Source organism: Phodopus roborovskii, unplaced genomic scaffold (genome assembly GCF_943737965.1).
Source record: "Phodopus roborovskii unplaced genomic scaffold, PHOROB, whole genome shotgun sequence".
Taxonomy (NCBI): domain Eukaryota; kingdom Metazoa; phylum Chordata; class Mammalia; order Rodentia; family Cricetidae; genus Phodopus; species Phodopus roborovskii.
Window position 1 is genome coordinate 13944583 of NW_026126409.1, and position 16915 is coordinate 13961497.

The 16915-nt window shown below is 46.5% G+C and overlaps 1 protein-coding gene across 1 annotated transcript in view; it reads left to right on the plus strand.

The window, feature by feature from the left end:
• Positions 1–7790: 7790 nt before the first annotated feature.
• Myom2 (myomesin 2) overlaps positions 7791–16915 on the plus strand; it is a 70824-nt gene continuing 61699 nt past the window's right edge. Inside the window, exon 1 of the mRNA XM_051182079.1 lies at positions 7791–7855. The gene's annotated coding sequence lies outside the window, so the exon portion shown is untranslated. The remainder of the gene's footprint in view (positions 7856–16915) is intronic.

A 16915-nucleotide genomic window follows, 5' to 3' on the forward strand; every position in this document is an offset into this window, starting at 1 on the left:
CTAGTCACTTTGTATTTATTCCCCTAAGATCCTGCAGGCGTTAGGCAGAACTTGCTTGTTGATCATGAATAGCCACCAAGAAGGGGCCAGGAAACTGCAACGTGCATAGCTCTCATGAACTCAGGATCATAGGCCCTACAATCTCACAGCTACAGATCTCAGGCCAAGGCTTGGGAGGAGCAACTTTAAGTTCAACACCACCCCCTTCAGGTTACTACAGAATACTGCAATTATTAGGTCAAACAAGAATGTGTGCAGAAAAGTGAGATAGAGACAAGTAAAAGTATATTAAATAACAACAAAGTTACAAAGAATAAGTGACAATAACAATGCCATGTTTTCAGTTTTCTACTTTGTGTGTTATGTGTGTGTGTGTTTGTGTGAGAGTAAACATGTTATATTCTTGTGTATAAAATGGGTGTGTGTGCCACAGTGTGCATGTGAAGTTGATGGGTTAGCCTCAGGCTTAGCTGCTTACCTTCCTTTTGTTGGAGACAAAGCCCCCTTTGCTGTTGTTTTCACTGTATTTGCCAAGCTGGTTGGCTGAAAGTTCCAGGGTCTCCCTTGTTTCTGCTTCCCACATAGGAGCACTCGGACTACAAACCTGTGCTCCCATGACCAATTTAGGTTACGTTTTGGAAAGTTGAACTCAGGCCCTCAGACTTATGTGGCAAGTAGCGTATCCAAGGAGCCAGCTCCTCAACCTTTCATATTATTTAAGCAGTGTATTTAAGTGTTTAATTACAACAAATGCTTGCTAATTAAAGACATGAAATGCATTTTCTTTTCAGTATAGTGCCTGCCGTGGAGATGACATGTTTCTGCCCACAATACAGTTCATGATGCCCCCAGGGTGTGCCTGCTTCTGTGGAAGCTCTATGTTCTGTGTCTCGTTGGACTGAGAGTCAGTACAGCAAGGGGCCTATTGGGCTTTGCGCATTTTGGAAACATCCCAAATGTCATACTGGAATTAGTCATCAGAGGCCAGAGTTTGTGTCTAGCACTCACCATGTAAAAACTGGAAGATTATGGGAAAGTCAGTACTTAGGAGTTACAGCCACATTCAGTTGTTCCGGTTCATTCCAGATTTCCTTTGTCTCAGTTTCACTCTCCTGCACCAGGACCTGTCCCCACAACACTATGGATCTCCAGGTCCTAATACCTTTGTCCCATACAGTATGACTGAGGTAGGCAGGCTTGAACACTCTGGATATAGTGTTGCTTTTGTGCTATGGGACTCCAGGGAGCCTGCTGAGTATGGCCTGCTAGAAGCCACATTAGATACAGACCTCTGTGATGTTTCCCATTCACAAACTTTATTTGTCTCAGTTGCTTCTGGTCCTTGCCACTGAGTTTTTAAATATAAGAATAATATTGTATCTAAAGGGATCATTTCACATCATTTATTTATATGAAGCTAACACTTTTTCACTGTGAGGTCATTTTTAAAACTGAAAATTGTCATAATCTAGAAGGAATCACTCATCGACTTAATAGCTGTTTATTAATGGATAAGACTAGGAGGTTATTAAAATTGAAGTATGATACTTGACTTCCAGTTAGATCACAGGAAACAAATCAAACCTCAGCAGGCAGAGGCAAGCAGGCATCATTGCAGGCAAACATTCTGCAATGAAATTTAATACACTTGTCATTGAATTTTTATGTCACATGCTTAGCATGCTGAGTGGATTCTGTCTGCTGTATTTACACATGCCAAGAGATGTGTCTACCATCCTTCTTTCTTGAATATAACCTTAAATTGAGCATGCTCAGGAGTTCACATCTTAGCAGCATACCCAGTGATGTGTCTATCTCTGAAGTGAGTCTGTTTGGTTCCCTGAGTAGCACCCAGGCACTCTGAGAAAGGTGTTGCTTTGGAAATGGTCTCCTAGCCTTCCCTGCAGCAGTTGAGGAATCTTTTCCCTCTCGTTCCATGCTGGTTTGTTTTGACTTTGTACTCACTAAGATAAAAACCCATTGCACTGGTTACTGAACCATGCTGCTGTGCCGTCTGTTAGACACAATTACTGTGACTAGCCAGCCCCGGTCAGGAATAATGTAACTTTTTCCACACTACAAGGGATTATGGGTAATAATACAAAAGTTCCTGTATTTTTGTTTTTCTTTTGCACAATGTTGTCACACTCCTTAAAAGACTAGTTCTCAGGGAAGCAGAGATTTCTGGTGGCTTGGTGCTCTCTCTTGTGGACACATGTAAGATTGCAGCTTGGGCTGTTATGGGTGAAAAGAGGGCTCTCTGTGGTACAAGGATCAGGACTCTCATTTATGCTTTTGCAAATAATTTTTGCAGTGATTGCCAAAGTTAATGAGTGTGTTAGTTACTTGCTGGTTAGACCAACCAAACAACCAAGGGTGGAAGAACTTGTTTGGGTCACAATTTGAGAGGATACATAGTCCATAGTGGAGGGGACGATTAGGGCATTGGAGCATTAGGGCATTAGAGCAGAGGGCATTAGGTCAGGCAGTGAGGAAACAAAGAGAGATGAATGCTGGTAACCAGATCACTTTCTCTTTTTTATGCAGTCTGGAACCCCAGTCCATGGAATAGCATCCCTATTTGTAGTGGGTCACCTCAATGAACCCTTCCTGAAAATACCTGCACAGACCTACAGAGAGGCATGCCTCCTAGTTGGTTGTAGAGCCAATCAAGTTGACAACCATTGTGTACCATCACCATGGAGGTCTGTTTAAACATGCATTCTTAGGTGCTTCTGCTGTGTCGGCTGGCTGGCTGTGGTCAGGGTGACAGACATCTGGACCCCTGAGCATGCACTGGTTATCAACAGTCGCTCTTTCCGGTCTCAGTGTGTCCCTACTGTGGATGATAACTGTATGCTCCCCTTGGTTGTGACAGTTTCATGGCTATGTGGAAGAGTAGTCCCAAGAGTGATCCTATATAACCACTTTACAGCCACCATATCCTTTGGTTGGGAATCCACACATGTCATCCAAGGTCACAGATCTGGTGAGTGAGTATCTGGCCAGGACACAGCCTGGGATGTCAGCCCCATCCCTATCACCCACTCCTTTACTTGGCAATCCTGTAGTCTGCTTCTTCTACTCACCCTTAGCCTGTAGGCTGCAGGGGTAGCCACAGCAGTTGCAAGTAAATCAGTTGACATTCATGTGGGTGGCTTTGGGGTTCCTGGGGAGAACTGGACAACAGTTGATTTATGATAAGGGATATGAATAGGACTGTCAAGGATCACATCTGAGAATGGGCCTGTCCCTGAGGAAGAAACCTCAGGTGTTGGCTTCATTCAGGTCTTAAACTAAGGGCGGGAGGTGGCCTATATCAAGCTTCAGAGTGGCTTTAACCCAGTCCTGCTTTTCCTGCTTGCTGGGCAGCCACGGTTCTTAGTTGTGCCCAGAGGATGTAACACAGTTGAGGCTGCTGAAGACAGGAGCTTAAGACAAGCAGGACGTCAAGGGAAATGGGCAAGGCATTCCTCCTTTGTGATGTGGAGTTTAACCTTAGCCTCCAGTCAGGGATGGCTGAAGTTGAAGTGAGTACGGTTGTTTTCTTTAGAGATCGGGTCTCATGGGGCTCTGTCTGGTCTTGAACTTGCTTTGTAACTGAAGATGGCCTTGAGCTCTTGGTCTTCCCACCTTCACCTCACAAGGGCTGAGATCATGGGTGTGGCCCACCACACCAGACTGTTTATGTGGCTATTTAAAATACTTTTGACTTCTCACCCCTGTTGTTGAGAGCGCCTTGTCTAAGCTACATGGATCTCTGAAAGCTGCTGAGTCCACTGGGCTCACATGTGTGCACTCCCCACACTTACTCACCATGGCCTGAGCTGGAGTCCTGTCCCAGTTCTATGCTGGATTAGATGGTAGCCCAGACGTTCATCATAGCCCGGCTTTGTGCTCCTCTCATTCCTCCCAGGAGGCTCCACCACAGAGGGCTAGAAATCAAGAGTGGAGAATTTTAGTTCAGAGCCATCTCCTGGCTTTGTACAGTCCCCTGAGGACCGCAGTTCCCACTTTTTCAGGTGAGTGAAGGCAAGGGTGTGGTTTCTCATGGGTCTCTGCAGTATGAGTGGTTCAGCCTGTGTTGGTCACTACCCCAGCAGTTCTCTTTTTAGGCCAGTGGGCATACTGTTTGCTTCGTGCCTTGCCAGCACAGGCAGGGCCAGCAGAATGGACTCTTGTGTCACTTTTATTTTATTGCAGCCACTGTTCTTGTAAACACGTGGCATGGCACACTGCTGCTAATCTTTGAGCCTCTGAGTGTTTTCAGAATGGAATCCTCGTTGGCATGGCTTGTCTGAGCCTTCACTACTGTTTCCTGGAGCCTGCCTGCCATGGGCCAGGCAGCTGGCCACACAGCCCTGTGCAGCAAGCTTATGCTCAGAACACGGCCATGCAGAACCGAGCCCAGAGCCTCTTGGGGCTTAAATTAGGAGTATCTAGTCCAATTCTCCCTGGGCCAGTGAGGAAGTCAAGGCCCAGAGCAGCTGAAAGGATTCTCAATAGGTATTCAGCTCCAAGAATAGATTAACAAACAATCAATCTGAGCTGGTGCCCTTGATACGGCTTAAGGCTCTCCATTGAAACCTAGGTGTCTGCTGTCCGAGCATGGCACGCTGAAACCACGGTAGGAATAAACTCCCTGGGGAGGGGGACTGGATATGGCTCAGTCCCTAATGCACTTGCCACACAAGCCTGAGAACCTCAGTTTGTATCCTAGCACCTACATACATGCCGGATGCTGTGGCACACTTCTCAACCGCAGTGCTGGGGCGCAGAGACAGGCAGATCCCCGATGCTCATTGGTTAGCCAGTGTAGCAGAGTCAGTGAACTCCAGATTCAGTGAGAGACCCTGCTTCAAAAAACACAAGGTGAAAAGTGATTGAAGAAGTCACTGAAAGCTTCTGCTTTTTTATACACATGTACACATACACTAACATGGACATGTATGTACACACCCTTACCTGTAACAAATGAATGCAAACACCAGAGTCAGATGTTTCTAAAGTTTGGTGTCTGTCCATAGAACCAACAGGGTAAAATTCAAGGTTGCAGATATACCTACTGACTCTCTACAGTGTGCTTGATGTTGACCGATCTGTCAGAGCGAAGACATAGGTCTATGTCAACATCTGCAGGCAATCCTGGCCACCTTGTGTAGACAGGTAAATTCCATCTGGGTCGGTTACTCTCGTAGGTTAAAAACTGCAGGAATGTTTCACTGCAACCCCAAGTGCTAGGTAGATGTATGGGTGTGAGGGTGTCCAGACAACTACACACATGCTAAGCCGATCATGTTCCTCTCAGTCACGCACTAGGCCTCATGTCCTCTGTGGCTTCCTGTCTGCTAAGACCACTTTCACCCTTGGCCTGCTGAAGACAGACCTTTGCAGACTTACGGAAAGCCTCCTGCCACTGCTCTGAGTCCTGGACTTCCTGCTGCTGTGGCCTGGGCACGTAGCTTGGGTTGAACACAACAGAGTTGGTGCCAGAGGGTTGCACACATGATACCTGCAAAGGTACATTGCTGAGATCTGTTGATGGGTTTCCTAGGATATGTTTTGATCTACAAAATATGGAAAACCTTTGGGCTCCATTACAGAGACACAGGGTAATGCCAAGAATGTAGGCCAGGCAAGTGACCTCATGCCACAGAAACCACACTTGTCTTAACATGAAGGTCGACCTACTAAGAGAAGCTGTGTGTGGTCTGAGCCCCTCATCCTCCCTGTGGGAGAACCTGGGCCTTATTATTCCAGTTCCAGTGTTGGTGGAGTACATTTCTGGGTGTATTGATGGTGGCAGGTATAGTTAGGAAAGTCCTCATCCAAGATCTAAAGTGTAGCATGTCACACTGTCATATCGGTCTCAGGAGAGACACCAGCTAACCTCTCTAGGAGTAAAAAGTAAGGTCAATATTATGGAAAAGGATCAATTAAGGAGCATGATCATTTGCCTTAATAGTCCCCGATAATAGAAGGATAAAATAAGAGTAGGAAAAATATTGTGTATGTGTATGTTAGGGTTTCTATTGCTGTGAAAAAGATACCATGACCATGACAATTTTTATAAAGGAAAACATTTCATTGCTGGCTGGCTTACAGTTCAGAGGTTCAGCCCACTATCATCATGGCAGGGAGCATGGCCATGTGCAGGCAGACATGGTTCTGGTTACATCTTGATCAGAAGGCAACAGGAAATGGACTGTCTCACTGGGTAGTATCTTGAATATAGTCAGACCTCAAAGCCTGACTCCACAATGACATGCTTCCTCCAACAAGACTACACACCCCTACTCCTACAAAGCCATGCCTCCTGATAGTGCCACTCCTATGAGATTATGGGAGCCAATTACATTCAAACTACCCCAATGTGCAGCAAGTCAGTTGACAAGAAACCCTCATTATTAAACATTTTCTGTTAACTGTGCTTGACTAAGAGCTAGGAAAAAAGCAGTTGCCCAGAACGGGGTCACATATCCCCAATGGCCACAAGGAAACCTGTGACATCCCATCTTGACAAATCCACATGGACAGTGGAGAGGTAGAAAAACACCATAAAAAAAAAAGCCATAAAGAGTTCATGGATTTGGAATCTGGAAGTCAAGGCAGACTTGTGTACTGTGTAGCCAGTATGTGGTCCCTGATGCCCTCAGCCTGAATGCCACCTCTGAGAGGGTGATTTCTCTATGGATGGTTTCTGTATTGATGATGGATGGCAGTAGCATCCACGTGCAAGCTTTTACCACAGCTTCCAGCTACTCCAGTGAGCATGGGTAGAGGTGAGTCCACAGGCACCATACATTCTGGAGAAAGCTGCAGGGTGGGGGCTGGTTACAGTGGCTGCTGCTCATGGCTCCATCTTCTTTTTCTCATTTCTGAGAGGAGAAAATAGAGGCAGAGGGACATTCCCACACTCACATAGGGGAGATGGCAGATCCCTTGCTTATTTCTTTGGGCACTTACCTGAAGCAGGATTGCTTTCCCAGCATGCTAAGCTGTCTTCTTCCTGAGCTGTCCTGACCCTCAGGGGCCTTTCCTTCCTTCCTTCCTTCCTTCCTTCCTTCCTTCCTTCCTTCCTTCCTGCTTTTCTTCCTTCCTTCCTGCTTTTCTTCCTTCCTTCCTGCTTTTCTTCCTTCCTTCCTGCTTTTCTTCCTTCCTTCCTTCCTTCCTTCCTTCCTTCCTTCCTTCCTTCTTTTCTTCCTGCCTATCTTCCTTCCTTCCTTCCCGCCCTCTTTCTCTCTCTCCCTTTCTTTCTCTCTCTTTGTTTTTCTGTGTTTCAGGACTTGAGGCCAGGCTAGCCTTGAACTCACAGAGATCCTCTGCCTCCTGAGCATTGGGATTAAAGGCCACTATGCCCTGAAATGGGCTTTTCTGCTCGTGAACAGCTATGAGGGTTTGGCCAGTTGGATGGATGTTTTCCATAGCATATCAGACCACCTTCTATTTTCTAAGACGTGACACATGAAAATGAATAACCTGGGAGTAATTTTATATCTCTCAGGTTCTTCTCAAGTTCCTGAATTGAACATCAGTTTTGACTGTGTGGTAACTTAACCAAATCCTCTGGATTTATTTTGGTCCACATGCTAAAGACTATGGAGTTTTGTAAGGTCAGAATCTTTGTGACCCCACTCTTCAGCTTTTGGTCTCTTTTTATGCAAAGGGACATTCCATATAGACCTTTTACTAAGTTGCAGGCTCCAGATGGGGGTTGGAACATAAAATTACTGAAGTTGGATTTGTTTGTTTGTTTGTTTTGGTGGTACATGACAGAAACCCAGCTCTAATCTTCAGCAATGAGGGGATTGCTGGTGTCACCCCTGGGAACCTGGTGGAGAGCCAACATCCCACGGTAAGTCCTACTGTCTACATTTTGTCTCTCACCATTTGGCTTGTCAAGGTTCAGTCTGTGGCAGGTCCACTCCATATAGAGGCCATTGGCAGAGGAATAAAAGGCCAAGTTTAGATAAATGCATTCTACACAGCACAGAAGGGACATTCATCTTCAGGGAGACATGGCTGTCTTCTATCAGGACTCTCCTCTGTGCTCAGAAGCAGTGTTCTAGGAAACAGACTTCCTGTATCATAGAGCACTGATGCACACGCAAAATAAGTAACTAAATAAAGGAGGTGGGGTCCTTTGAGGCTAGCCTCCCGAGGCAGGACTGAAGAGGTTGGCAGTGGGAATCCAGGTAATTGGAATTTTTCTGAGTAGGAATGCAACATTATAATGTTCTTTCTGCAGCCACATGTCACATTACATGCAAGAGAGGTGCAGTGCATGGGGAGGGGGGTAGAATTGGCCCCTCATATGTAAAGACAGCATGACCTTGGGACTTCTTCTGTGGCGTGGACATTCCTGTTCCCTATCCCTATTCTTCTTGTCCTTCCTTCTTTCCTCCCTCCCTCCCTTCCTTCCTTCCTCCCTTCTTTCTTCCTTTCTTTTCCTCTTTCCTTCCTTTTATCTTCCTTTTTTAAAAACAGTTTTTTTTTCTTTTTTAATTATGTATAATACAGTGTTCTGACTGCACATATCCTTGCAGGCCAGAAGAGGACACCAGAGCTCATTATGGATGGTTGTGAGCCACTATATGGTTGCTGGGAATTAAACTCAGGATCTCTGGAAGAGCAGCCAATGCTCTTAACCTCTGAGCTATCTGTCTAGCTCCTACTTGGGGAAATTCGCACCCACAGAGGGATAGTGAGGGTGTGGGGATTATGGGAAGTGATGAGGTCACCAGGTGGAGCCCAGGAACAATGGGTTTATAGGCACATTAAAAAGCAACAAAGTTCCCTGTTCCTTCCTCCATGGAGGACAGTCAGGAGGTGCCGTCTGTGGATTATAAAGTGGTTCCTGCCCGACCTACAGCCTCCAGAACTGAGAGAAATAAAGTTCTCCCCTTAGCAAACCCTCAGGCTGTGGTCTTCTGGTATGGCAGCCTGGTTGGATTAGGAAATTGCTGTGCACAGACTTATTAAGTGGGATTTTAAGCTTTCCAGAATGGTCCTATTGTGTACGAACTAGTACACAGTGCCATAAAGTTGAGGAAGGATCCACATGGAGCCTAGAGAGGTGTGTACTTCCGGGACTCTCTGAGAGAAACCTGGTCCTGGGCAGCTGTAAGACCAGGTAGACACCTCTGCAATAGTGTCAGAAGGAAGGTGTACACATGGTTAGGATCTAGGTCACTTCATCCTAGTCCCTGGTTTATCTGAAACTAGTACCGAAGTGTCAAGTGCATTCCTGGTGCTAGGACCAGTTGTGAAGCTCTCTATACACCACCCTGATGGTTCCTTGAGGTATTGTCTGTTGGGAACGCTGCAGGCAAGCTGTCCAAGATCACTCCAAAATGCTGGGGTTCCTGCTGCAACTGAGCTACTGCATCTTCACCAGCAGCCTTTTCTGGGACCTGCAACTGAGGCTGACCCACTGACCAATGGCCTCTCATGGTGCCAAGCCTCAGCTGCCCTCCATGACCCCTTCATGTCTTTAAAACTACTACCAACTTGGAAACAATTATACATTACCAAGTTCAGCTGCCAGCATGAGGTACTGCCTTGACTCCCCATAGACCACAGCTTTTGTGTGCTAACCCTGAGGAAGCATTCCCAAGAAGATAACACCTCAGTGATGCTGGCCTCTTCTTAATCCAGCTGATCAACAGCAATTGTCCCAGCAAATCAAACATTTCAGTTCAGGGGTTCTGGTCTCGTGTTAAAGACAACAGATTCTTCAACCCCAATTGACCAGATACCACAGATTCTTAATACAAAACACAACACAGATTACCCTGAAGAACCTTCATAAGCCAAGCCTCTACAAACTGCCTTACTCTTGGGTTTATCTTCAAAGTCCCCAAATAGCTCATTAGTCTCTTAGCACCGAATGGCTTTTCTAGCTCTAAGTTCCAAAGTCCTCCCACAATCCTCCTCCAAGCACAGTCAAGTCTATCACAGCAATGCATGTGGCTGCTATAAAGCACCATGACCATGTTATAAAACACAAGACTTGCAGAGGAAAGAGTTTATGTCAGTTTACATTTCCACATCATGGTCCATCATCAAAAGAAGTCAGGGCAGGAACCTGAAAGCAGGTACTGAAGCAGAAACCATGGAGCAGTGCTACTTACTGCTTGCTCCCCATGGCTTGCTCAGCCTGCTTTCTTATAGAACCCAGGCTCACCAGCCCAGGGATGGCACCAAACTACAATAATTAAGAAAACTCCCCAGAAACTTGTATATAGGCCAATCGGCCAATCTTTTTTTTTTTTTTTTTCCTAGACAGGGTTTCTCAGTAGCTATGGAGTTTGTACTGAAACTTGCTTTGTAGACAGGCTGGCCTTGAGCTCACAGAAATTAGCCTGCCTCTAAGTGCTGGGATTAAAGGCGTGCATCACATAGGTCAATCTTCAGGCGACGACATTTTTTCAGTTGAGAGCCAGTCATCCCAAATGACTCTTGCTTGTGTCAAGTTGAAATGAGACACATATATTAGGCCACTGGGGTCCTAGGGAAAATAAGATACAACATTAAAGTGCACAAGTCACTGACTAAATATCCAAGGGGCTTTTGGATAAGGCAGTAGTGGCCTTTACCCTAGGCCTTTCTAATACTTTTAACTTGTTCCTCAACTTATTCTGATAAACCAGATGTATGAACATGTTTCTTTAAAGGCCTCCAGGTATTTTGCAAGTATAAATTTCACAACAAACCTCTAGGTGGTTGCTGCTACACACAACCTAAGACAGCAATACAAAGCTCTGTGGGGCTGACTGGCTAGAGTCCTCAAGAGATAGCCGTCATTCCTTCCAGACTCCTCCTCTTGGCAGCATGACCATGCCAGGTGCATGTTATTTATACTTGGACACATGCTGTGTGAAAAGATGGACACCTGCCGTTATCCCTGCAGGTCAGATGTGGCACAGTGTGAAGACCATAAATAAGACTGGGCTTGCCCAGCAGGCTGTCCCCTCTCAGGTGGGCAGCTCCTGTTAAATTCTCCCACAATAAAGTCATACCCATATTGGTGCTTTTCTAAAGCAACACACACACACACACACACACACACACACACACACACACACACACACCTGAAAATACACGGGGTTGCCATCTTCTATACCGATAGCGCCCTGGCCCTTGGATTTAGGTGCTCTGGCTGACGGGTGACCTGGATGTTTATGGATGGTCATGAACCACCTTACACCTCAGGGAGCCTTTGGTGAATGAGAAAACATGCCTGAGGGTTTGGGTCTGACTCACACATCTCGTGTCTGCATCTGGGTTGATGCAATACCAGAGTCTGCTCTCTCTTCTGGACAGTAGCCAGAGGGGCACAGAATGGAGTACCCTGAGACTTGGTATGGGTACTTTCTATTTCCTGGTTTTGTTTGCCCCCTTGCATCTGGTCCTCCTCTAGTGAGAGCCAGTGATTTATGATACAGGTATGGGTTTGGGAGAGGCAGTCCTGTGCCTAAATATAGCACCTCCTCTGGCCATAAATGGGAGGGAAGCACGGAGCTTTGCAGGGAGAAATTAGCTCTGCTGTCCTCAGCCAGTGTCGGGATACTCTTCCACAGTCGTTTTCTCCTCTTCGGGTTCTTCTCCTCTGGGTAAGTCTTTCTCCTTTCCTTGGCTGTGATTTTGGGAGATCACAGAGCATGCTGCATTTGCTTTCAGAGTGAAAACTTACCTGAAGATACTCCTCACTCTAGGACAAATAAGAGGATTCCACCCAAGATGTGCCTGTCTTGGGACTCTGTGTTCAGCTCAGCTAGGATCTCTTCCCTTGTTTTTTCTTCTTCCCCTACCTAGTCCTGGCCCCTTTCCTTTCCTTTCCTTTCCTTTCCTTTCCTTTCCTTTCCTTTCCTTTCCTTTCCTTTCCTTTCCTTTCCTTTCCTTTCCTTCCTTCCTTTCTTTTCCTTTCCTTTCCTTTCCTTTCCTTTCCTTTCCTTTCCTTTCCTTTCCTTTCCTTTCCTTTCCTTTCCTTTCCTTTCCTTTCCTTTCCTTTCCTTTTCCCTTCCCCTCCTTTCCCTTCCTTTTCTGCCTCACTTTTGAAGGGGGAGGTTCATATATCCCAGGCTGGTCTTGAACTTGCTATGTAGCCAAGGATGATCTTGAACTTTTGATCCTCTTGCCTTCATCTCACGAGTGCCAGAGTTCTGGAGTCACAGGTGTGTGCCACCAGGTTTTCATGCCATGCTGGGAATCAAACCCAGGGCTTCAGGCATGCTAGGCTAGCCCTCTACCCACTGAGTTACACCTTTATTTCCCTATGTTCTGGGCCTTTCTTGCATGATTTGACACCCTTCATGGTAGGTTGTTCCCCCTGGGTTTCCTGCCCTTCTTATTGTTTTTAAACTGTTCCTAAATCAGCTGATTGATTGGTGGGGTAGAGAGCTGAGAAACACCAGGCATTCCACTTAGAGCTTGGGCAGGGCTGGGTAGGAGGTTCAAGTGTTCTCCGTGAAAGGACGATTGTGGCTTGCCAGGTTTCCTTTCCTTGTACATTTGGAGTTTGGACCTGCAGATCTCCAGCTCCATGCCTTATGCGGAGCTATGTGCAGACTGCAGCGCCTGCCAGGGGGCATAGGGGTTCACCCTGCATTCGAGGGCCAGAAACACTCAGCTTTCTCTGTCACCTGCCCCACATTCCATCTTTACTGGGTGCAATAAAAACAGGAAGCAAAGAGCACGTGGAACCAAGACACTTAAAGGTGATATTGAATAAATGGGGGCCCCAGATAAAAACCTGTCCTAGGATCCAAGAGCTTAGTTTCTGGGGCCCGTGCCAACTCTGTGCCCTCTGGAGATGCTGTGCCCATGAGCTCACCGACTGATAGTTCTAGCTCTGCAAAGGCAGAATGAGGGTAGTAAGCTGCTGAATGTTCTGGAAGGCTGTTAGATCATATCTCTAGCACAGCTGTATGAAACATACATGAATCGAGGAGGTTATCACCCAAGGAGTGTTACATGCAGAGCCAGGGAGATTGTCAATGGAACTCTGTATGGTTTTTGATGACTGCTCTCATCAAGTGGGATGCTGCCTGGGATCATTTCTGAGTCAAATTCAACACTATTAAAGTATTATGGGGAGCCAGTGATTCCCTCAAAGACAGCTGAGTACTTTGTGAATACAAAATTGAACCCTTCTATATCTAATTCCAAGGCTCTCAAAGGAGGGACCCTGCCAAACCCAGCCATGTTTAACTGATTTCCAGTGACCCCAGGGCTTGATTTGTGTCCAGTTGTTTTGGTGGTCCTTTTTGGCAGCAAGTCGTTTTGAAAACCCTTTGGACAAATAGGTCCAAATATGAATGAGCTGGATGGAAACTCCATCTCATGAACTCAGGGCTTGTTCCTTGTGGGCTACACTTTGTCAGCTGATTTTCCCTTCCTCCTTGAATTATTTTCAGTCCATGTGTCTACAAACTTTGGCATTTTTAGCCGTATAAGTAATTTATTTAGTTGCATAAGAGTAAATGCTTTCAACCTGACATATCTTCACAAACTAAAACTGCATTTAGTGACACAAAAGAGTTCCCACTGTCCCTTGCAGGGAGGGCCCAGAACAAGGTACATCAGACATGGAGCTCCAGTGCTGGGGACAGGCTCGTGTTTCATGGTGGTGTCATAATTCCTAAACATGTCAGGGGCCCGCGGGTGTGGTTCCAGAGCTGGGCTGAGGCAGAAAGTGTCTGGGAGTGGTCAAAGGAGCAGCTGGTGTCTTGGCTCTGCTGGAATGCACCAGTCCTTTGGGCAGCAGGGCGTGTTCATCTGAGAGGGTTCAGCACTACTGGTCAGAATGGCCTGTGATGTTAGTTTCGTACAGCCACTGACACATGCTGCTGGAGGCAGGGGTATTTAGAGGAGTATTTATGGCATTACTTCAGTCCTCTGGTTTTACAGTGATCCACACAGTAGCCTGGCACTGTGAGGGTTCAGCCCTTGGGGTCCCCAGAATCAAAGCCTCTCTGTGCATCTGAACTTCAGGGGATCATCAGAACCTGCCCTTTGGAGAAGAGGTGTACCTCATCTTTTTGGGTATGTGTGGGGCCACTTAAAGTGCTTCTGAAAGTGGATAGTGGTAGTGTGAGTCTGGGTGAGGTCTCAGAAGGCCCTTTTACTTCAGAGCACCCGATGCTCCCAGACTGCAGTCCCAGACCTTTCTCTGGGCCACAGGAATGTACTTCTAAGAGGATCTATTGATAGAGATAGGACTGGGAACCCAGCCTGACTCAGGGAAGTTCTGAAGTGAGAAGTCCCAAGGAGTTGGCAATGGCTGCAAAGTGCACACTGGGTTCCCATGAGACCCCCTTTCCTGTGATAGGTTTTGCTGGGCATGAGACTGGGAGCAGTTGAGGAGACAGGTAAAGCCGAGGCATGGCGTTCAGGTGCATGCACTGATCCAGCTGGCATTGTCCTCGAGCCATGGACTCTAAGATACTTCCTTCTTGGAATCCAGTGGTCTTGGGTTCGTTCAGCACTAGGGGACACAGGCCAAAAGGCTGTGCTTTGAAAATGCATACAGTGGAGAGTGTCAAGTAGAGAGCCCTCAACTCCTGGCTTTGATGATGTTAGGGAGACAAAGCATAGGATAAGTGCAGTTAAGTGCTGTTGCCCTTGTCAAAGGCACCTAGGGGATGTATCTGCAGTGGGACTGTGTATCAGAGTGAGGGGCCCAGGAAACATGACCACTTAAGGCAGGTGGGTCCTTGCTAATCACTACAAAGTGTGTGTCCTTCACACATGAAGTGTTTGAAGAATTCCAGGCCCAGAGGACAGCATGTAAAGTAGTGTCAGAGATACACTGTATTGTGTGTTGTCTTTGCCTGGGGCACTGAGAGGGGCAATCAGAATAAAGGGAAGAGGGCCATTGAGATATAAGGACCCGTGTCCTCTCACACACAGAAGCATGTGTCTAATGACATGTTCTACCAGGGATATAGCATCTGTTTGGAGTTCTTTTTGCAAAGAACAAAACAAAACAACAACAACAATAACAACAATAAAACCAATTTGAAAGCTAACATAGCATAGACACATATGCAAGTAAACATATGGAATGACACGATAGTCTATGTTTGTGATGAAGAATTGGAATTCATCAGGGCCGATGGATGTGGGGAGAAATCCTAGAGAGGAAACTAGCTTGATTGGTGGCTATCTCTATAATGTTGGTCTGTCTTTTGTCCCCACATCTGTGTGGCTCTAGAGATAGCACAGGCAGCCATGGACAGCAGACCTTTCTTGGGGATCACCGTGCTGAGGTACAATTGAGACTCTCCCATGTTAAAGTGAGAGGGCTTTCCAGGCACCTCTTCCCATCTACAAGGTTTAGTGTCACAATGACCCTGTGACAGAGACAGCCATGGTGTCTGTTGTTTGCTACTCTATACCAAGCACAGCGCCAGCTCTTACATAGATTCAGTGTGGAATATCAGAGCTGGAGAGATTAGGAATAAAGCCCCAAGGCTACATCACTTGGAGCCAGGTCCCAGGGAGCCTGGCACCTGACCTCTGAGTTCTCCTTCAAGGCTGGCTGGATTGGTTCTGTGTGGCCCTTAGGGCACAATGTCTTTTGACACTTGGCCTCTGGAACAGAAGATGGCTGGTTAACATGTTGATTTTTAAGAAGACGTACTGGAGTATACATGCAAGAAATACTGAAATAATCGTAGAAGGCCCCAAGCAGCAGTTTACTGACTTTGGGGGAGTGGGGGATGGGCTGGCTTGTGTTTGAATAATTCCCAGGATCTTCCTCAGCCCTGTAATTTTGCAATCCCACAGTCTTCACTGGAATTGGTCATGGGGTAAATTACTGGTGAATTTTCCAATATATAGATGGCCGGGTGATGAAGAGGACTGGAACCCCCGGGGTTGGGGGGCAGTCTCCTCTCTCCTGAGCTCCTGTTCCTGTCATTTCACCTGATTGGCAGCCTCAGGGCTGTGCTGCCTTCCCAGAGTAATGCCCTGCTGCACACCGTGTTCCCACCTTCACGCCTCAGAACCATTCCTGCCACCTGACCTCTGTCTGTTGGCTTAGTCACCCCCAGGGCCCTTCCCACATGTCCCCTGCTAGGGGCCTCTCTGGCTGTGCTGTGCTCTCTTCTTTGAAGGACACTCTGTATCTCTGTGTGGCCTCTGGCTCTTGTCATGTCAAGTGTTTGTTTACTTCCCTAATCTGTTTAAATTATTTTTACCCTCTCTACTCAAACTTCTGTTTGCATCGCCCTAAGCACATTAGGCATTCTATGAATACCATTAAGGAAGAAATTAAAGTCAACATATAGTCACAGTATCTGATTTTCGTGAAAGCTGACAAAAAACAAACAAACAAACAAACAAACAAAAAAAAACAAACAAAACCCCAAAAAACAAAAAACTGGATTCCAGAGAAGTCTGTAGATTCTATGATTATAGCTGAGGTTGATTTGTATCTGTGTAAAATCCTTCACATTGACCCTCTGGATCAGAGTAAGTGTGTGTGTGTGTGTGTGTGTGTGTGTGTGTGTGAGAGAGAGAGAGAGAGAGAGAGTAAGTGTATGTGTGTGTGTGTGTGCTCTGTCTATGTGCCTTTCTCTATGTGTATGTATCTGTCTCTCTGTGTGTGTGTCTATCTGTACATGTGTCTGTATGTGTCCATCTGTCTGTGTCTCTTTGTGTGCTTGTCTGTGTGTCTGCTCTCTGTCTCTGTCTCTCTCTGTCTCTGTCTGTCTCTGTCTGTCTGTCTCTCTCCCTCTGTGTGTGTGTGGGGGGGGTGGGCGGGTGGATGTGGGTGTGTATGTGTATGTGGGGGCCATAGATCAATGCCAGGTGTCTTCCTCAATTGTTCTCCACCTTACTATGAGACAGGTCTCTCACAGAACCCAGAGATCACCAATCTCTTGACTGCCAGGCAAGTGAGCTCCTG